Here is an 18,400-nt window from a genome sequence, read left to right on the forward strand (position 1 = left end):
CGACTCGGCCTAAACTATTCAGCGAGTTGTTACCTTTACTCTTTAAATTATTTACACACCACCAAGGACTTTCCATTATTATAAACATCTTTATCGGTAGTAATGTTACTAGCCGAAGAGGGCTCACTTTCCTCAGTATTTTTTTCCCCGTTTGTTTTCTGAATTGGAAAAAAATGTAATTATCAGTTATCATCTCATCTGTCTAACATCAAACTTATTCAAAGTATATTTGGTTGCTTTGTTTTGGGTCCAAAGACTCAGTTTTTTATGGTTGTCCAATATACTGCATATACACCGAAGCACCAAAGACCCAGGCTAAGGCATACATATTCAAATACAGAGATATGTAAATAGGCAGAGTACAGTACTGCAGTTGACAACGCCTATATAAGACGACAAGTGTCTGGCTAGGTTGTTACATCAGTTACTGCTGCTGCAATGGCAGGTTATCAAGATTTATATGAGTTTGAACATGGTGCTGTAATTGGTGCACAGAAGCGATAGGACACTGAATCTCCAAGGTAGCAATGAAATGGGGATATTCCCATACGACAATTTCATGAATGTACTGTGAATATCGGGAATACAGTAAAACATCAAATCTCTGACATAGCTGCGGTCGGAAATAGATCCTGCAAGAAGGGGACCGACGAAGACTGAAGAGAATCGTTCAATATGACAGAAGTGCAACCCTCCACAAATTGCTGCAGATTTCAATGCTGGGCCATCAACAAGTGTCAGTGTGTGAACCATTCAACGAAACATCATGGATATGGGCTTTCAGAGCCAAAGGCCCACTCATATACCCTTGATGACAGCACAACACAAAGCTTTAGTCCTCATCTGGATCTGTCAACACTGACACTGGACTGTTGATGACTGGAAACATGTCACCTGGTTGGACGTCTTGTTTCAGATTATATTGAGCAGATGGATGTGTATGGATATGGAGACAATCTCATAAATCCATGGAACCTGTATGTCAGCAGGTGAATTCGCCTGTAATGGTGTGTGCAGTTGGAGTGATACGGGACCCCTGATATGTCTAGATACGACACTTGACAGGTGACACGCACATAAGCATCCTGCCCGGTCACCTGCATCCATTCATGTCCATTGTACATTCCGACAGGCTTGGCAATTCCAGTAGAACAATGCGACACCCCACAAGTCTCAGAATTGCTACCGAGTGGCTCCAGGAACACTCTTCTGAGTTTAAACACTTCCACTGGTCACCAAACTCTCCAGACCGGGACATTATTGAGCATATCTGGGATGCCTTGCAACGTGCTGTTCAGAAGAGATCTCCACCATGTCGTACTCTTACGGATTTATGGGCAGCCCTGCAGGATTCATGGTGTCAGTTCCCTCCAGCACTACCTCCGACATTAGTCATGTTGCGACAAGATATTGAGCAGCTGTACCAGTTTCTTTGGCTTTTCAGTGTAGTTGTCCATGCAAGAAAAGTGATGGAAATTGGAGCCTCTTAACACTTTGGCGACCAAGCCCGAGTGCAGCTCGGGCCACGGCACTGAGCTCTTTGGACCACGCTCGAGTGTAGCTCTGGCCGCAATTTTTCACATCGTGCTAGCCTCCTGTCACTCGAAAACTACTTGTTTCGTGTGAGAACGTTGTATAGACGTCTGGCTGGCTGTCCCTTGACAGGTGCTGCCCTCTGTTGTCCGGTTCTATAATTACTTGGAAATAAGCAATAGCGAACTTCAGCGTTGCTGTCACGTCTGACTGAGCCTTTGTGTGCTCGCGTTGTCATCGTTAACGCACGCGGTTTCGTTCGATTTTATCGCTCTCCCGCTACAAACATGTCACATTTATTGAGTGATCAAGAAATTTTAGAGGCACTGTGTTCACCTACTTTGTTTCTTCGTTTGTTGTCCTCTGTGTCGACGTACTGGCTGAAAAATGGATTGTGGGACTGTGACTACTGTAAATGATGTAGCCGACAGATGCACATTTGCATTTCACAGTACCGGTACTTTACTTCCACTTTTCACAACCACACAGTTATATGACCAGTGCATCGATAAGCCTCAGTGATAGGTTGCAGGCGAACATCCACATACTGCTACCATAGTTTACTGTTGAACATCTACGAGCAGTAATAGCCTAACCACACAGTTCACAGTCTTTCATATTAATCGGACACTCATTTCTTTAACAAACGGCCTATTGGTGTTACGCTTTAATTCACTGTTAAGTTGATGCATTGTTGTAGTTCTAACCAACACAGGTTCCTTGTCCGAAACTCGACCGTGGACTGACTGTCTTGTGACCAAAAATCGGGTCGTTATATATCCTCACAATAATAGGGGCCGAAATTACACTTTGTTCGAAGTTAAATTTACAGAAATTACAATTAAAACTTAACTTATTAAATTAACTGAATATATCGAGAATATGGTTGTTTTTAATAGTATCTTCTACTGCAAAAGTTAGGGCTAATTATTTGTTTAAGTCATGAAATTAACAACTATAGTTTCACAATCAATACTTTTTACAAAACTGTTAATTATATTGGAATTAATTAAGAGCCGGCATTGCAAACATTTTTTCGAATAGAGTCAAATAGATCCTTTAAGAATACTATTAGTTGTTCCTTCAAATGTTATAGAATTTATATTTGTTTAAACGTCAACAGTAGAATTTAAGTTATGAAACAATTACTGATTTCGCTCTATAACAAAAGATGTTAACTAGGCATAGTCAAAATAAATTAGAAAATCAATTACTTACATTACAAAATTAGATCTTCTGTTATATTCTTCGCCACAACTGGAAGAAGAATTGATTGATTCTGCATCAAAGGGAGAAAATCTGAGTGGGAACTGTCTGAAGAAGATTCAAATTCAGGTAAGCTACAGGCTGATATAACTTCTTGTCGCTAGTACTGTTGCTTCAATTACTGGCACTGCAATTACAAATAAGTTTTATTTGTCTTCATCTCGTCTTTTTTTTTTTTTACAAGCGAAACCGATGACGAATATACTGCTGTTCAAAAAACTTCCAAGCGACAATGTTCTTCTGCTGTAACACAGTCTTCTGGACCACCACGGAAGAGGCAGCGGTCTTTGCAAACGAAATCAACAAATACTGATTTAGGTAGGAGATCCAAGGACCTACAGCCTCCATTGCCACAGTTTTCCGTCATAACTGGAGTAAGAGCTGCAACTGCTGAAAGATCCACTCCACTTGACGTGTTTTCTATTTTCTTTCCACACTCTATGGTGAAACACACAAAATCCGAAATGAACAGGTATGCAAAGTGTGTGATAAACTGAAGGCAGGCTCCAAACTAAAGCCACAGTGTTTGGCATTCATCGGTTGGAGTGAAGCTTCACGTTGGCAGGCTACTGGTCTGACAATAGTTTTACTTCAACCCCTTTCCCAGGATCTATAATGAGCAGAAATAGGTTCAAGGTCATATTTTCAAATTTACATTTGAATGACAATCCTACCCACATTCCCAGAGGTCAAACACAGCATGATTCTATGCCTAAAATCAGACCTTTTCTCGATTATCTATTACGAGAGTGTAAGAAATAATTTTATTCCTACGAAAACCTCACCGTTGATGAAGGCATGTGTGGATTTCGTTGGCGAGTGGTCTTTCGTGTCTACATAAAAAATAAACCAGTCAAGTATGGAATAAAACTGTTTATTGTTTGTGATTCAAAGATCGGTTACGTTCTGGGATTCGAAGTATACACTGGTAAAGGTTCGAAATACAATTCCATAATACCACTCTTTCAGAGGTTGCTTGCTCATTATTTGGGTACAGGTCACACTGTTTATATGGACAGATTTTACAGTTCACCAGAAGTTTTTGATTTTTTTGTGACAAAATAAAACGAAAGCTGTAGGCACATGTATGGCTAATCCAAAGGAACCGGCAAAAGAAAATGTTGTTTTGAAGAAATTCAGAAGGAATCAGTCGGTGTCAATGAGGAGAAACCACCTGTTATGCCTTTCCTCTATACAGAAATTGGCAACCTCTCAACATTTCTGTTTGTACGAATGGTGGTGTGAAGGTCAAGTCAAAACCGGATGCTATTCTTGATTATAATACGAACAAAACAGGAGTTGACAGAAGTGATCAGATTAACTCCTATTATCCTTTCAAGTGGAAGCAAATGACGTGGTGGAAAAAAACTATTTTTTCACTTGTTCATAATGGCAGCAACGAATGCTTTTGTTTTGTATCGCGAGACTACAAACCCTAATGAGAAGAAAAACCACATTGGTGAAGGACTCTGCCAGAAAGACTCAACTGTGGCTCAAGAAACTGTCCCTAGTGCAACCATGAGCAATAGGCTTGTAGAACGACACTTCCCTAAGAAAATTCCTGCAACAGAGAAGAAGCAACAACCAACAAGGGTGTGCAAGGTTTGTTCGGAGCAGACTAAACAATCATCTGGCAAAGCAAGCAGGAAAGAAACAAGATGGTATTGCTCTGACTGTAACTCACCTCTCTGCATGTCAGAATGCTTCAGACTTTACCACACAAGATCCAGTTACATGTGAATGTGGTGAAATCCACACCTTCTACTTTTTTTGTGTGTGAAAATTATACTTTTGTGTAACCATCATTGCATAGTTTGTAATGTGTCAGAGGACTGCAATGAAGGTCAAAAGTAAACCTTGAATCTTGGCCTTTTTTTTATTATGTATTGCCCTTTAAGATACATCAAGCACATACGTGCCCGTAATAATTTAAAGACTGGTATAAATAGCTGTTTTTCTGGGCCCGACATATTCCTAGGTGGACCTCAAGGTGTTAAAGCTGAATGGGAAATTAGTTAAAATGAGTGGAATTTGTTTATCCTTGCCTGGTTAATATTTCTGTTATCTTTGTGGGATAGAAGCTTTTTGCGAGGGCATACCAGGAACGTCAAATGAAGTTAAAAATTCTGTTGGGAAGTTTGCACTTTAGTCTTGCTTCATGGACAATATCTCTTACTTCCCCGTGGGCAATATCTTTTGCTTCCTCATTATCATATCAGTATTTTCTGACTTGTACATAGAGCTAAGCCATTTATTGTTGCTAAAGTTGTTCACACATCAAAGCATTCTTTTTGCTAAAATTGTGTACTCACACAACCATTCTTTGTGTAAGTAGTTCCTCTCTGTAAACAGATAAACTTTTTCGATGAGTTTTTCCTCTGTCTTTACTATGTTGCGGAACTCATCAGTCAGACAATTTTGCAGGAGTATGCATCAATATGATATTCCCATTGTCACAAAAGTTCCAGGACAAGTTTGTTGAAAAACAGAAAATTGCACTTAACCAAGTAACTGTCTTATCTTTTATCGAAGTAGTGCCCTTGGCTATCTATACACATTTGCCAACGTTTTTGGGGGTCTTGGAAGCAAGCAGGGAAATTATCAACTTTAATGCTAGTAAACTCATTTGTCACAGCCTGTCAGATGTCTGTGATATGTTGATGAAGCTTTCTTTTCAGTCGTCTTTTGACTTGGCGAGAGGTCGGGCGAATATGGCGGATGTGGGATGGCAATAACAGAATGTCTGGGCAGACTCTCAGTAACAGATACAGCAGTATGTGATATTGAACTGTCATGCAGTAAGAACCAGTCCTGAGAATGCCGCAAATCAGGATGGCGACTTCGAATTGCTTGTTGCAAAAGTTTCAAGACTTCGATGTAAAGATTTGGGTTCACTGTTTGACCTGGAGGCACATGCTCATGGTGAACTAATCCTTTACTGTCAAAGAATGCGATCAACGTTGTCTTTGCTGTTGAAGGTTGTTATCTGACTTTTTTCAAGACTGGTTATCCAGGATTTCGCCATTCAGCACTTTGTCACTTCATGTGAGGTTCATAATGGTGGCACCAACTTTTATCCTCAGTAATAACCTTTGACAGAAATGTGGGATCACGTCTGACACTACACAGTTGTTCAGCAAAAATTCTTCATCTTTCCTATTTCTGTTTGCTTTTTAGTGTGCAAGGGACAAGTTTTGCATTAGGTTTCTGTTTCCTTAAATCTTCGTGTAAAATCTTGTGAGACACATCACAATTCAAATTCACGTCTTCTGATGTGGCACACACAGTTACATGACTGTCTTTTTTTCAATAACTGCCTTAAATGTTTCACATTTGTATTAATATGTGCTGTAGACAGGAGACCAACTGTGAGATCATCTTGCAGTAAATTTTTGCTTCACAAAATCTTTTGTGACACTTGAAAACGTAACTTCTTGAAAGTGCCCCGCCTGCATATGCTTGCTTAATCATTGTCCATGTTTCGCTAGGGGTTTTCCCGATCTTAATGCAGAACTTAATGTACACTCTTTGCTCACAATCAGCATCCATTGTGTCACTGTAACTAATACGCCACATAGTGAGTTTTCACGGAAACATTGCCAAGGTTATTTCAAGGACACACACACACCAGGCAACATAAAGACAATGTTTGTTCGTTTTTAGTATTGCAAACTCAGAAATAAAAATAACTATACTAGAACTTTTCTGACGATGGGAGTTAGTGGGTCTAGTGAAGCAGGGGATACAACCCGTCGGCTTTGACCAATGACGTCATACATTAGTCATAGATAGTAATGTCTTCACTTCGAGGCATAGATAATAAAACAGTTCTGTGTTCCGGATGAGCGCTGTCATTGTACATTAAAATAATTATTCGTAATGATATTGAGATAATTTGGAGTATTAGTTTGTTATTGTAGAACAATTTTTGGTGTCTTATTTTCGTTTATAGGAATGGATTTGTCTGTTTGTGGGTATGTAATTTTCGTTACTGTCTTGTCTAGGCGAGCTTCGGTTATTCCTCGATATTTCCGTGTGGTAAGTTCACTTTTCCATTTGCTTCTTTCACGGTATTTCACTATTTTGATGTTTCACTGTTTTATTCCACCAGTATGTGTGTTTTCGTGTTGTGAAGTACGTAATAGAAATTTCTCAGCTGAGGATCTTCTTTCGTTTCCCAGCACTAGTATCAGTACGACATTTTCGAATGTGTACTTGCTATACAACAGGTGAAACCCCCCGACACTACTAAAATTTGATCCCGTCCTTCACTTCACCTTTACACTGATGACACAACTAAAATTTGTATCCCGTCCTTCACTTCTCCTGTACACTGACGCTATATATGTCAATTGGCGAGCAAGATACAAATGTTGCGTACAGCTACGTAGCTCAAGTAACGAATGGGATACTATTAGCGTCCAAGGCAACAAGAAAACTGTAACCCATTGTGAAGTACGGGATACAAATTGTACATGTGTCGTCTTCTTGTCTCCGTGTAGTTCAATTGAGGTACAGGTTGCAAATGTAACGTACGTCTGTTTCCACCTTTTCGTTACCAGTGTACATATATAGAGGTCAACGGAAGTCTGGTATACATATATTACATACGTAGGTCCTTCTGTCATCAGTAGTACTGATATGTACGTAAGAAAAGACTGTTAGTAATAGCAGAGACGAGATAAACAACACATCTACAATTTGTATCCCGTGTTCCAATTAGGGTTTACTGAAGCGGAGGATACATCGTTCAAGTGAAGAACAGTACAGTAATGCTAGTGAAAACGAAGAAGTCGACTTACGACAAATGCCGGCCGCGGTGGTCTAGCGGTTCTAGGCGCTCAGTCCGGAACTGCGAGACTGCTACGGTCGCAGGTTCGAATCCTGCCTCGGGCATGGATGTGTGTGATGTCCTTAGGTTTGTTAGGTTTAAGTAGTTTTAAGTTCTAGGGGACTGATGACAACAGATGTTAAGTCCCATAGTGCTCAGAGCCACTTACGACAAACTCTTATTCCATACTGTACTTAAGCACCACGCTTCGAATGATCTTTTCATTTGTATCCGGTGTTTCATTTACGGTTTAGTGAAGCAGGGTATACATAGTTCAAGTGAACAACAGGACCGCAATGCTAGTTAAAACCAAGAAATCGACGTACGCTAAACTTGTATCGCGTACTGCACTTGAGCAATACAGTTCGAAAGAGTTTCGATATACAACTGACATACATGTAACGTGGTGTTTTCTTTGCTACTAATATATTTTACTCATTTGTTTCCATTGTATTTTGCGGAGAAATACTAAGATACAATAACGCGATATAATTAACGTGAAAATACTACTCGCCCTTATATATGCGAAGTACAGTTTTTCTCTCTTGCATTCCTTTGTTTCTGAACATTCTTCTCAGCTCTTTCATCTTTGTAATACATGCTCTCTGGCCAATTCTGACGTCATTGGTCAAAGCCGACGGGTTGTATCCCCTGCTAAACTAGACCCGAGTTAGTGCTGTTTCCAACTTGTGTTCCAGAATATTCATAAAAGCTAGAGAACATTATTTAACACTCTCGAATTTTTCCCTTGAAAAATACATTTATGAGAAAATGTTCTGGTGACCAACATGATGTGACTGCAGACACTCATTTCTCTACAGCCACAATAGCTACACTGTAACTATTATAGTGCATTGAGCGGAATGAGGTACAAATTCCTTTTTGACCATCCACATTTAAATTTTCCCTGGTTTCTTCAAACACTGTAATGATTTCTTTCAAAGGCCTAGGTGATATCTTGTCCCATCCTTGTTGAATAAGTGGTTATATACTGCCTCTAATCACCTAGTTGTTGACATGTCATTAAGCACTTGTATTCGTCCTCCTTAGTTAGTCTTATGGAAATATTCTGTAATTGTGAAGTAGTTAACAGTTATTTAAACACTATGAGACAGACATGAAGTCGTTACTAACACAAATAATACGAGAGAGATATGAATCAGTTAAGTGGTGTTATGTATGGGTTAGCATCTGTCTCTCCCATGTAATACGTGAAATGAACTCTGATTACTAAATGGGCTAAGATTTACCAGAATCATTTTTCATTTTAAAATACCTCCTGCAATCTATATGAATCTGGTGGAAGCACATGCCAATTTGTGATGATAATAGTACACCCCTGTGAACTGCCCTGAAACTGAATCCCAACGATGGTTTCTTTCAATTTTTCACAAGAGATGAATTGTATACGACCAGTCAGTCTACGACATGTATATAAAAGTATACAGAGATAGGGGCTCCTCAGAAATGGGTGGTTTTTTTGGCCCCTCTGTAAACTGGTGAAACAAAATCCCAAGTAGCTCCACCTATGGTCATTACCAGATATTTTTGAAAAGTATAGTATACTTCATATACTAACCTGGGATTCCTCTGTGAGACTTACGGCCACAAGAGTATCCAGAATCTGAGCTACAGAGGAAGGCAACTCATATTGATTTTGTGGAAGGAGATGGGGAGAAAAAAAAAATTTCAAAAAATTCAAAACTATTGAAAATATTTGTTTATTAATCGTTAGACATATTGATGCTATCAAATTAAATTACATACCTTCAATATATTTAACTTGGAGAATATAGTCTGTACATGATTTGTATGTATTATTTTGTATGTGATTTGTGTGTATTGTTTTGCTGCCAAGCCAATAATGTTCAGATAAATGCCAGGCACCTAAACGTGATTTGCAGAGTATCTATGCAGATGTAGTATTTTCCATATTAAATTTTTGTTTTATACTGTTGGATAACAAAATTTCCCAATGCTGGCTCATGTTGCAAAACAATTAGGTGATTATCATTAAACACATTTAATTTGTATCTGTTGAGTGATGATGTTTGTGGTAATGTACAAAATTTGGGTTTTATGTTTGTATAATTGGGGTTTCTCTGCCTACTCTAAAGTTATAGAACCAGTCTGTTTCTCTATTTCTTTCTTAGTTCTTTGGGAGTTGAATATCAGTACTCTTGGCCAAGTTAAATAAAAGTCAACAACATTGTTTTCATGTTAATAATTTTATCAACTAGTTGATCAGTTGTTTTTCATGATGGGTATCAAATACCATCTGGATTTTATGATCGGACACCAAAGCTACACCGAAAGGCTCTGCCTTGAAGTTCACAGCATATTGGTGAAATGTGAGAAATGATACACCAAACTTATTATCAGACATCCACAATCGTTCTTAAGGTCCTCTAAAGCTCTTTTTATCAACCTGCATTCAGGCTGATGGTTAGTTTTCTTTATTGTCCTTATGGTAGCCTCAAACAATATATGTTTCAGTATTCACACCTGGTTTACATGATTTTGTTAGGCTGTTCGTTCTCTGGAAAGCAGGAAGTATTTAGTAACGCTATAAGCGAAAAGGGAAACTCAAAGTCCGTTACACAATGATTTTTTGTGATCGCCATTGTACATGTGCATAAATTTCCAACAGCCCAATTACGCATAGTTTGTTGAGGTTATGTTGTGAAGCGATTTATGTGCTGTAATGTCTGTTGACTCCAAAGGAAGCACGCTTATGTATATGGATGCTTACAGATAAAGAAAAAAATTCGTATGGAACGCCATTTCTGAAGATTATTTTAAGAAAATTTTTTGATGTGTTGTTCTGATCTTGAAGTATTAGATAAAAAGTCCCCGATCATATAACTATAAGTTTCGTTGTAGGGAAACGGGAACGAATAAGCCAGAAACTTATGAAAAGTATATATGAAAACTGTGGACGAATATTCATACTATGGTGACTTAAAAGCACAAACCAGCAGCCCGACATTTCAACAAGAGAACCGATTGGGTATGTGTAATAAAAACAGCTCGAAACAACCTACTACAAATAGAGATGAAACACACTCGTGGCAAAAAATACAAAATTGAAAAACACAACCTCTGTTCTGCTGGATTCTGGAGGCTATGAAATTCCCAAATATGTCGAGTCCCAGTATGTTAACCTAAATATCTTTCACGGTTAAAGTTCTGTAAAAAATAAAATATAAATTACTTACCGAAAGCTAATTAACCTTGACGGTTAGAAACCTGCCTTAAGTATTTATCTGTTTCAGGAATAATAACTGAACTGCTTTGTTCTGAAATGCGGAGTAAATATATACGTATAAATACATAAGTTGCCGGTTACTAGCAAACGAAATTTTTCAGCCTCTTCGCTGCACAGTTTCCCCAAGCAATAAATATAAAATCTTATTGCGATCTTCTGAAATTTGCAAACAAAACGTTATCATCACGTAGTATTTCGTGTACATCTGTTACTTAAAAACTTTTTTTACCCACCGCCGCTTTGGCATTTTCTTTTTCTTTCGCCTTTTCATCACAATAAACGCGACTCTACCTCCCATGCAAGGAAGGGGATTCACAGCAGACTGCCCGCGCAATGAGGCAACGTGTGGACAAGAGAACGTCCATGCGTAAATGCGTTCTTTCACAAATTTTTGTGAATGCCTTTTTATTTATTCCTGTGCGTCTGCGACTGCGCACGACGAAAGAGACATAGTGTGTACTCACCTTTATTACTACTATTATTTTTAGTACCTACACAAGTAATAAATAAAATTAATTCCCGTAGACATTACGCAAAAAACAATTAAGGAGTACAGTGAACAAATGGTTCATTGTTCCTCAGTACACTAGTTAGAAGGTTATGTAATAGACTGGGGCATAACTGGACTAAAAATGTCGTAGCGCATGTGTTCAAAAACATAAATATATCACATAAAACATAACGATTTTCAACGGAACAAAAACAGAAAAGAAAGATACAATAAACGAAAACACTTCCTGCCTCGAAATCTGAAGGTGAAAGCAGTTGTTAGATGGTGAGGACAGTATCTTCCAAAGTTCAGTGATAGTACTCACCAGTAATACTCAATTTACACAGACTGCTAACCTCACTCGTACAGCAACATTGAATTTCCCTGAATAGTGATTTAAGTATTATCGTTGGTTCACTGTCCCCGTGGTTCATTGTTTCACCTTTTTTCCTAAAGCTTAATTAATTACTCTACCTACTCATGTAATCTTCAATACCAGTATGTGTGTTTCATGGTCCAGTCTTTCTGCTGAAATAATAGCAAAATGATATTGTTTAGGCATAGTTTGTGAACAGTTGTCTAGCTCTGAGGTGCATTCATTACTCTGTAGTCAGTCTGTAGACAGTGTAATGAACTTTTTGTAAAACATTACGGAAAATGCACCTAACAACTTTTGTTTCTTTGAAAAGCGGTGGCTTCACTGGTCGCCAATGGCAAAACTCTCGAAGCTCCTGATTCGATGATGGTGCCTGAGTGAATGTGTCGTGATTGAGCGTTTCCAAAATCACCTACCGCATAGCAAATGCCAGAATGGCTCCTTTGGAGACTTTACTCTGTGGTCAGTAAAGAGTAAAGTTGAAACTTCCAGCACGGGACAGGACCATGTAGAGGAATCACAGTTCAAGCTTAAAAGAATAATCGACCACACACTGGTTAGATAATAATCAGTAGAGCAGTTCATAATGGGAGGGACCCTCCCTGGTATACAGACTCTGAAAAGAAACAACTAAAGAAACAGAAATCACTGCATAATGTGTGTAAAACAAAGTGTCCTACAGACGAGAGATGCTGAATGAAAGGCGGTTGATTGTTAAGTGATCTTCCACAAAATCCAAACAAATTCTGGTCGCATGTAAAGGCTTTTAGTAACACCAAAGTTAGTACCCAATCCCTAGCGAACGAGACAGGAACTGAAATGAAGGTAGCAAAGCAAAAGCTGAAATGCTTAACTCCGTTTTCAAATGTTCCTTTACAAACCTAAGAGAATTAACCTAATCTAATCCTTATACCACTGAAAAGATGAGTGAAATAAGTATTAGTGTCAGCGGTGCTTAGATACAGCTAAAATCGTTAAAACTGGACAAAGCTACAGGACCACATGCGATCCCCGTCAAATTCTATACTGAATTTGCGGCTGAGTTGGCTTCCCTTCTAATTGTAATCTGTCGTAAAAAAAGGCACAGGTCACTCCCGTCTACAAGAAAGATGGTAGAAGTGATCCAAAAAAACTACTGTCCAACAACCTTGACATCGACTTGTTGTAGAATATTATAACATAATCTGAACTCAAACACAATCTGAAATCTTTGGTTCAAGGCAGCCGGGTGTCTCGATTTCCGAAAAGCATATGTCTCAGTACCACATCTAAGCTTATTGTCAAAAGTACGATCATATGGGGTGTCAAATTAAATTTATGACTGGACTGAAGACTTTTCGGTAGGGGGAACGCACCAGGTTATCTTGGATGGAGAGTCATTGTCAGATGCATAACTTCAGATGTGTCCCAGGGTACTGTGTTGGGATCCTTGCTGTTCATGTTGAATCATAATGACCTTGCAGATAATATTAATAGTAAAATCAGATTTTTGTAGATATATGTAATGAAATAGTGTCTGAAAGAAGCTTCGTAAACGTTCAGTCATATCTTGTTAAGATTTCAAAATGGTACAGAGACTGACAACTTGCTTTAAATGTTCAAAAATGTAATACTGTGCACTTAAGAAACCGAAAACACGTAGTATCCTCTGACTATAGTATCAGTGAGTGACTGCCGGAACCGGCCAACTCATACAGATATCTGGGTGTAACACTTGTTGGGATATGAAATGGAATGATTATATTGTCTCAGTCGTGGGTAAACCAGTTGGTAGACTTCAGTTTATTGGTAGAATACTGTGGAAGTGAAATCAGTCTACAAAGGAGATAGTTTACGAATTACTCATATGACCAGTTCTAGAGTATTGCTCAAGTGTGTGGGACCCGTAGTTTTAACGATTTAGAATAAAAAAAATTAAATCTTTCTTCGCCAGTTAAATCGACGCAGCTCTCAAGCACTTCTTCATAAAATACGCCGCAGCATTTCGCCTACTTCAGGTGTCTTACTGTAATACTTTGGGTGTCACAAAGAAATGGCTGTTTCTCGATCGCCGTACATAACACATTTCGTGTCAAATATAATAACAAAATCACTAATGAACCTGTAGAAAATGAGGAGTAGAACGAAATATGTGAACCGAACATGGCACGACATGCTCTTTGACAATGCAACGCTCGGTTGCTTCTATAGAACATGCATTCACTATCGTTTAAAGCACTTATAGAATCTGCACCATCTACTGCCGTTGCGCAATTCGAGCGATGTTAATGTACGCGTGAAAACACGACAAATGGCGCAGCCTTCCAGCCATATCGCGGAGGATGCTAAGTTCACCGGACTTGGATACGATGTGACGTCATTATGACGTATACACGCTACATCGAAAACGATAGAAACCGTATATCGACTATTCGACTTTTGTGAACTTTCGAGAGATTGTGACAGGGTAGCGCTGTGCTCTGCGCCATTCGTTTAAATGTGTTTTGCGTTCCTTGCGTTTAAATCGTGTATTGTACTGTGTTTGCGTCCTGTGCGTTGTTTTTCGTTTGCTTGTCTCTAATTATGTGTTCAGCATTCGAGAGACTAATGAGAGAAAAGCTTACCACCATGGAATGCTTTGACACTGCATTCAATCATTTCATACGTCAATCAGTACTAGATACTAACCTTTGGTTAAGATTACATTGAGAAATCCACTTCTCCTCGTATTTCATCCCCGGTCGTCGATTTTTCTTCAACAATGCCTCATATTTTTCTTTTTAAGTTCGAAATTCAATCAGTCATTACTGGACACTAAGGTACCTGTCTCTGCAGTCCGAGTGTAAAATTACGTGGATTTATGGTTGATAAAAGACTATCTTGGGATGGACATATAAATTACTTAGCTAACAAACTTGCAGGAGTTCTCTTTCAGCTATATAAATTCAGAAAAAAAAGTCAGCAAGAGTATGCTGCTACAATCTAATATGTACTGACAAGACCAATTGTATGAAACCATACTAAAATGTTGATAATAAACAAATATTATTTTCGGCGTAAGCATTCAATACAACAATCACACAATCTAATCTGGTCGGGACATAAGAAGACTTCACTTTTTTACGTGGTGTTTTCAAGGCCACGATCAGGAATATTTCTATTAATATCCAGCTCTTTTATTTTGGCGAATACATATACGCTGCCACACTGAGCTGTTTTCAGAATCGCACGTGTCAAAACAAACCACTAGCTGACGACAGTTTAGAATCTCGAACGTTCGTAAAAGTCGATAGGTGCGTTAATCGACTAAAGCGTGATACGTCATAATGACGTCACATCATATCTAGGTTGGGTGAACTTAGCATCCTCCCCATATCGCAGCATCACTGTTCGTTTCAGGATTCCATTATGCACGTACAACATAGGGCGAAAGACGAGCCGTTGACAGCTGGCAGCAGAGGCTACGTGACAGTAAACAATAATCGCCTATGGAACTGCGGCAAAACGGAGATGTTGCCAGAAAGACGTATACAAAATCTAGTTAGGCAATTGGTGTGGTAGACCCGTGAAGCAGCCACTCCAAGCCCACTTACTAAACACTAGGTTGCAGGCAACTGCACTACTGGCCACTGCACATGCGCGCCTCGCGTTTGCGCAACTCGTCTGTGTAACTAAAGTTTCCCGCGTGTTCGAACTTTGGCGGCACTAGTTGCATGAGTTTTGATGTTATGTGTGTTCGTAGAGTGTAGACAAACTGAAATATGAAGTGGGGAACGGAGAATAACGTTCGCTTTTGGATAACTATGCTTTGCGTAGGTGTTAAGGGGATTTCAGTGGTTCTGATTACAAAAATAAGCAACATATTGCCGCTCCTGAGACAGTCACGTGCGATCAGAACATACACTCCTGGAAATGGAAAAAAGAACACATTGACACCGGTGTCTCAGACCCACCATACTTGCTCCGGACACTGCGAGAGGGCTGTACAAGCAATGATCACACGCACGGCACAGCGGACACACCAGGAACAGCGGTGTTGGCCGTCGAATGGCGCTAGCTGCGCAGCATTTGTGCACCGCCGCCGTCAGTGTCAGCCAGTTTGCCGTGGCATACGGAGCTCCATCGCAGTCTTTAACACTGGTAGCATGCCGCGACAGCGTGGACGTGAACCGTATGTGCAGTTGACGGACTTTGAGCGAGGGCGTATAGTGGGCATGCGGGAGGCCGGGTGGACGTACCGCTGAATTGCTCAACACGTGGGGCGTGAGGTCTCCACAGTACATCGATGTTGTCGCCAGTGGTCGGCGGAAGGTGCACGTGCCCGTCGACCTGGGACCGGACCGCAGCGACGCACGGATGCACGCCAAGACCGTAGGATCCTACGCAGTGCCGTAGGGGACCGCACCGCCACTTCCCAGCAAATTAGGGACACTGTTGCTCCTGGGTTATCGGCGAGGACCATTCGCAACCGTCTCCATGAAGCTGGGCTACAGTCCCGCACACCGTTAGGCCGTCTTCCGCTCACGCCCCAACATCGTGCAGCCCGCCTCCAGTGGTGTCGCGACAGGCGTGAATGGAGGGACGAATGGAGACGTGTCGTCTTCAGCGATGAGAGTCGCTTCTGCCTTGGTGCCAATGATGGTCGTATGCGTGTTTGGCGCCGTGCAGGTGAGCGCCACAATCAGGACTGCATACGACCGAGGCACACAAGGCCAACACCCGGCATCATGGTGTGGGGAGCGATCTCCTACACTGGCCGTACACCACTGGTGATCGTCGAGGGGACACTGAATAGTGCACGGTACATCCAAACCGTCATCGAACCCATCGTTCTACCATTCCTAGACCGGCAAGGGAACTTGCTGTTCCAACAGGACAATGCACGTCCGCATGTATCCCGTGCCACCCAACGTGCTCTAGAAGGTGTAAGTCAACTACCATGGCCAGCAAGATCTCCGGATCTGTCCCCCATTGAGCATGTTTGGGACTGGATGAAGCGTCGTCTCACGCGGTCTGCACGTCCAGCACGAACGCTGGTCCAACTGAGGCGCCAGGTGGAAATGGCGTGGCAAGCCGTTCCACAGGACTACATCCAGCATCTCTACGATCGTGTCCATGGGAGAATAGCAGCCTGCATTGCTGCGAAAGGTGGATATACACTGTACTAGTGCCGACATTGTGCATGCTCTGTTGCCTGTGTCTATGTGCCTGTGGTTCTGTCAGTGTGATCATGTGATGTATCTGACCCCAGGAATGTGTCAATAAAGTTTCCCCTTCCTGGGACAATGAATTCACGGTGTTCTTATTTCAATTTCCAGGAGTGTAGATAGTTTGACAATATCTGAACTGCAGTGCAAAATTTATTGAATTAGGTTAGGTTAACACATATACAACTGAATTAAGAAAAATACAAATTAAGAAGCTACATTCCTTATTCAATATTCATCTATTTAAAACGTCGCAGCAGTGCTGCCCATTCACAGTTTGAATTTTGAAATATTGCCACTACAATTCTATCTTCAAGAGAGTAGTTTACAAACCATTCTCTTATTAATGCGGCCTGCTTCGAATAATTACTGCAGTTAATGTTAATAATCATTACTGTTAATAGTTATTGGTGTTAATGAAAAAGATTCATCACCAACTAAAACCGCATCTTATTTCATGCCGAGTGTTCTTGATTGTAGTGCATGCAATGTGATATGTAATTTCAGTTCTGGCGACAGTGCTTCATGCATTACAATATCTTTATTCCTTATCGCATAATTAACTCTATTTAGAAGAAACGTTAACTGTTCTTGTGACATTCTAAGATAGTTAAAAGAGCTTCTTGGGTGTTCCATTACAAATTATTTCAGCAAGGATGCTGAGCAACCGACCTGACATCTTTTCTTCACCCAGTCACGAATCGAAACACGTTTCTTATTACTATTTTTTTTTCTTATGCAGCGATTCCATGCAACAAGCTTTCACTCCGTCACAATTCGTGCGACGTGCAGCTGCCAAAACTTTCATTTCAGACACGGCTCAGGAACCACAAAACGTCGAAACTGAATTGTATACTGGTTTCGCTGTGTCTAGTCAAATACACTCCTGGAAATGGAAAGAAGAACACATTGACACCGGTGTGTCAGACCCACCATACTTGCTCCGGACACTGCGAGAGGGCTGTACAAGCAATGATCACACGCACGGCACAGCGGACACACCAGGAACCGCGGTGTTGGCCGTCGAATGGCGCTAGCTGCGCAGCATTTGTGCACCGCCGCCGTCAGTGTCAGCCAGTTTGCCGTGGCATACGGAGCTCCATCGCAGTCTTTAACACTGGTAGCATGCCGCGACAGTGTGGACGTGAACCGTATGTGCAGTTGACGGACTTTGAGCGAGGGCGTATAGTGGGCATGCGGGAGGCCGGGTGGACGTACCGCCGAATTGCTCAACACGTGGGGCGTGAGGTCTCCACAGTACATCGATGTTGTCGCCAGTGGTCGGCGGAAGGTGCACGTGCCCGTCGACCTGGGACCGGACCGCAGCGACGCACGGATGCACGCCAAGACCGTAGGATCCTACGCAGTGCCGTAGGGGACCGCACCGCCACTTCCCAGCAAATTAGGGACACTGTTGCTCCTGGGGTATCGCAACCGTCTCCATGAAGCT

The sequence above is a fragment of the Schistocerca serialis genome, chromosome 1 (assembly GCF_023864345.2).
Source record: "Schistocerca serialis cubense isolate TAMUIC-IGC-003099 chromosome 1, iqSchSeri2.2, whole genome shotgun sequence".
In the NCBI taxonomy this organism is placed as follows: Eukaryota; Metazoa; Arthropoda; class Insecta; order Orthoptera; family Acrididae; genus Schistocerca; species Schistocerca serialis.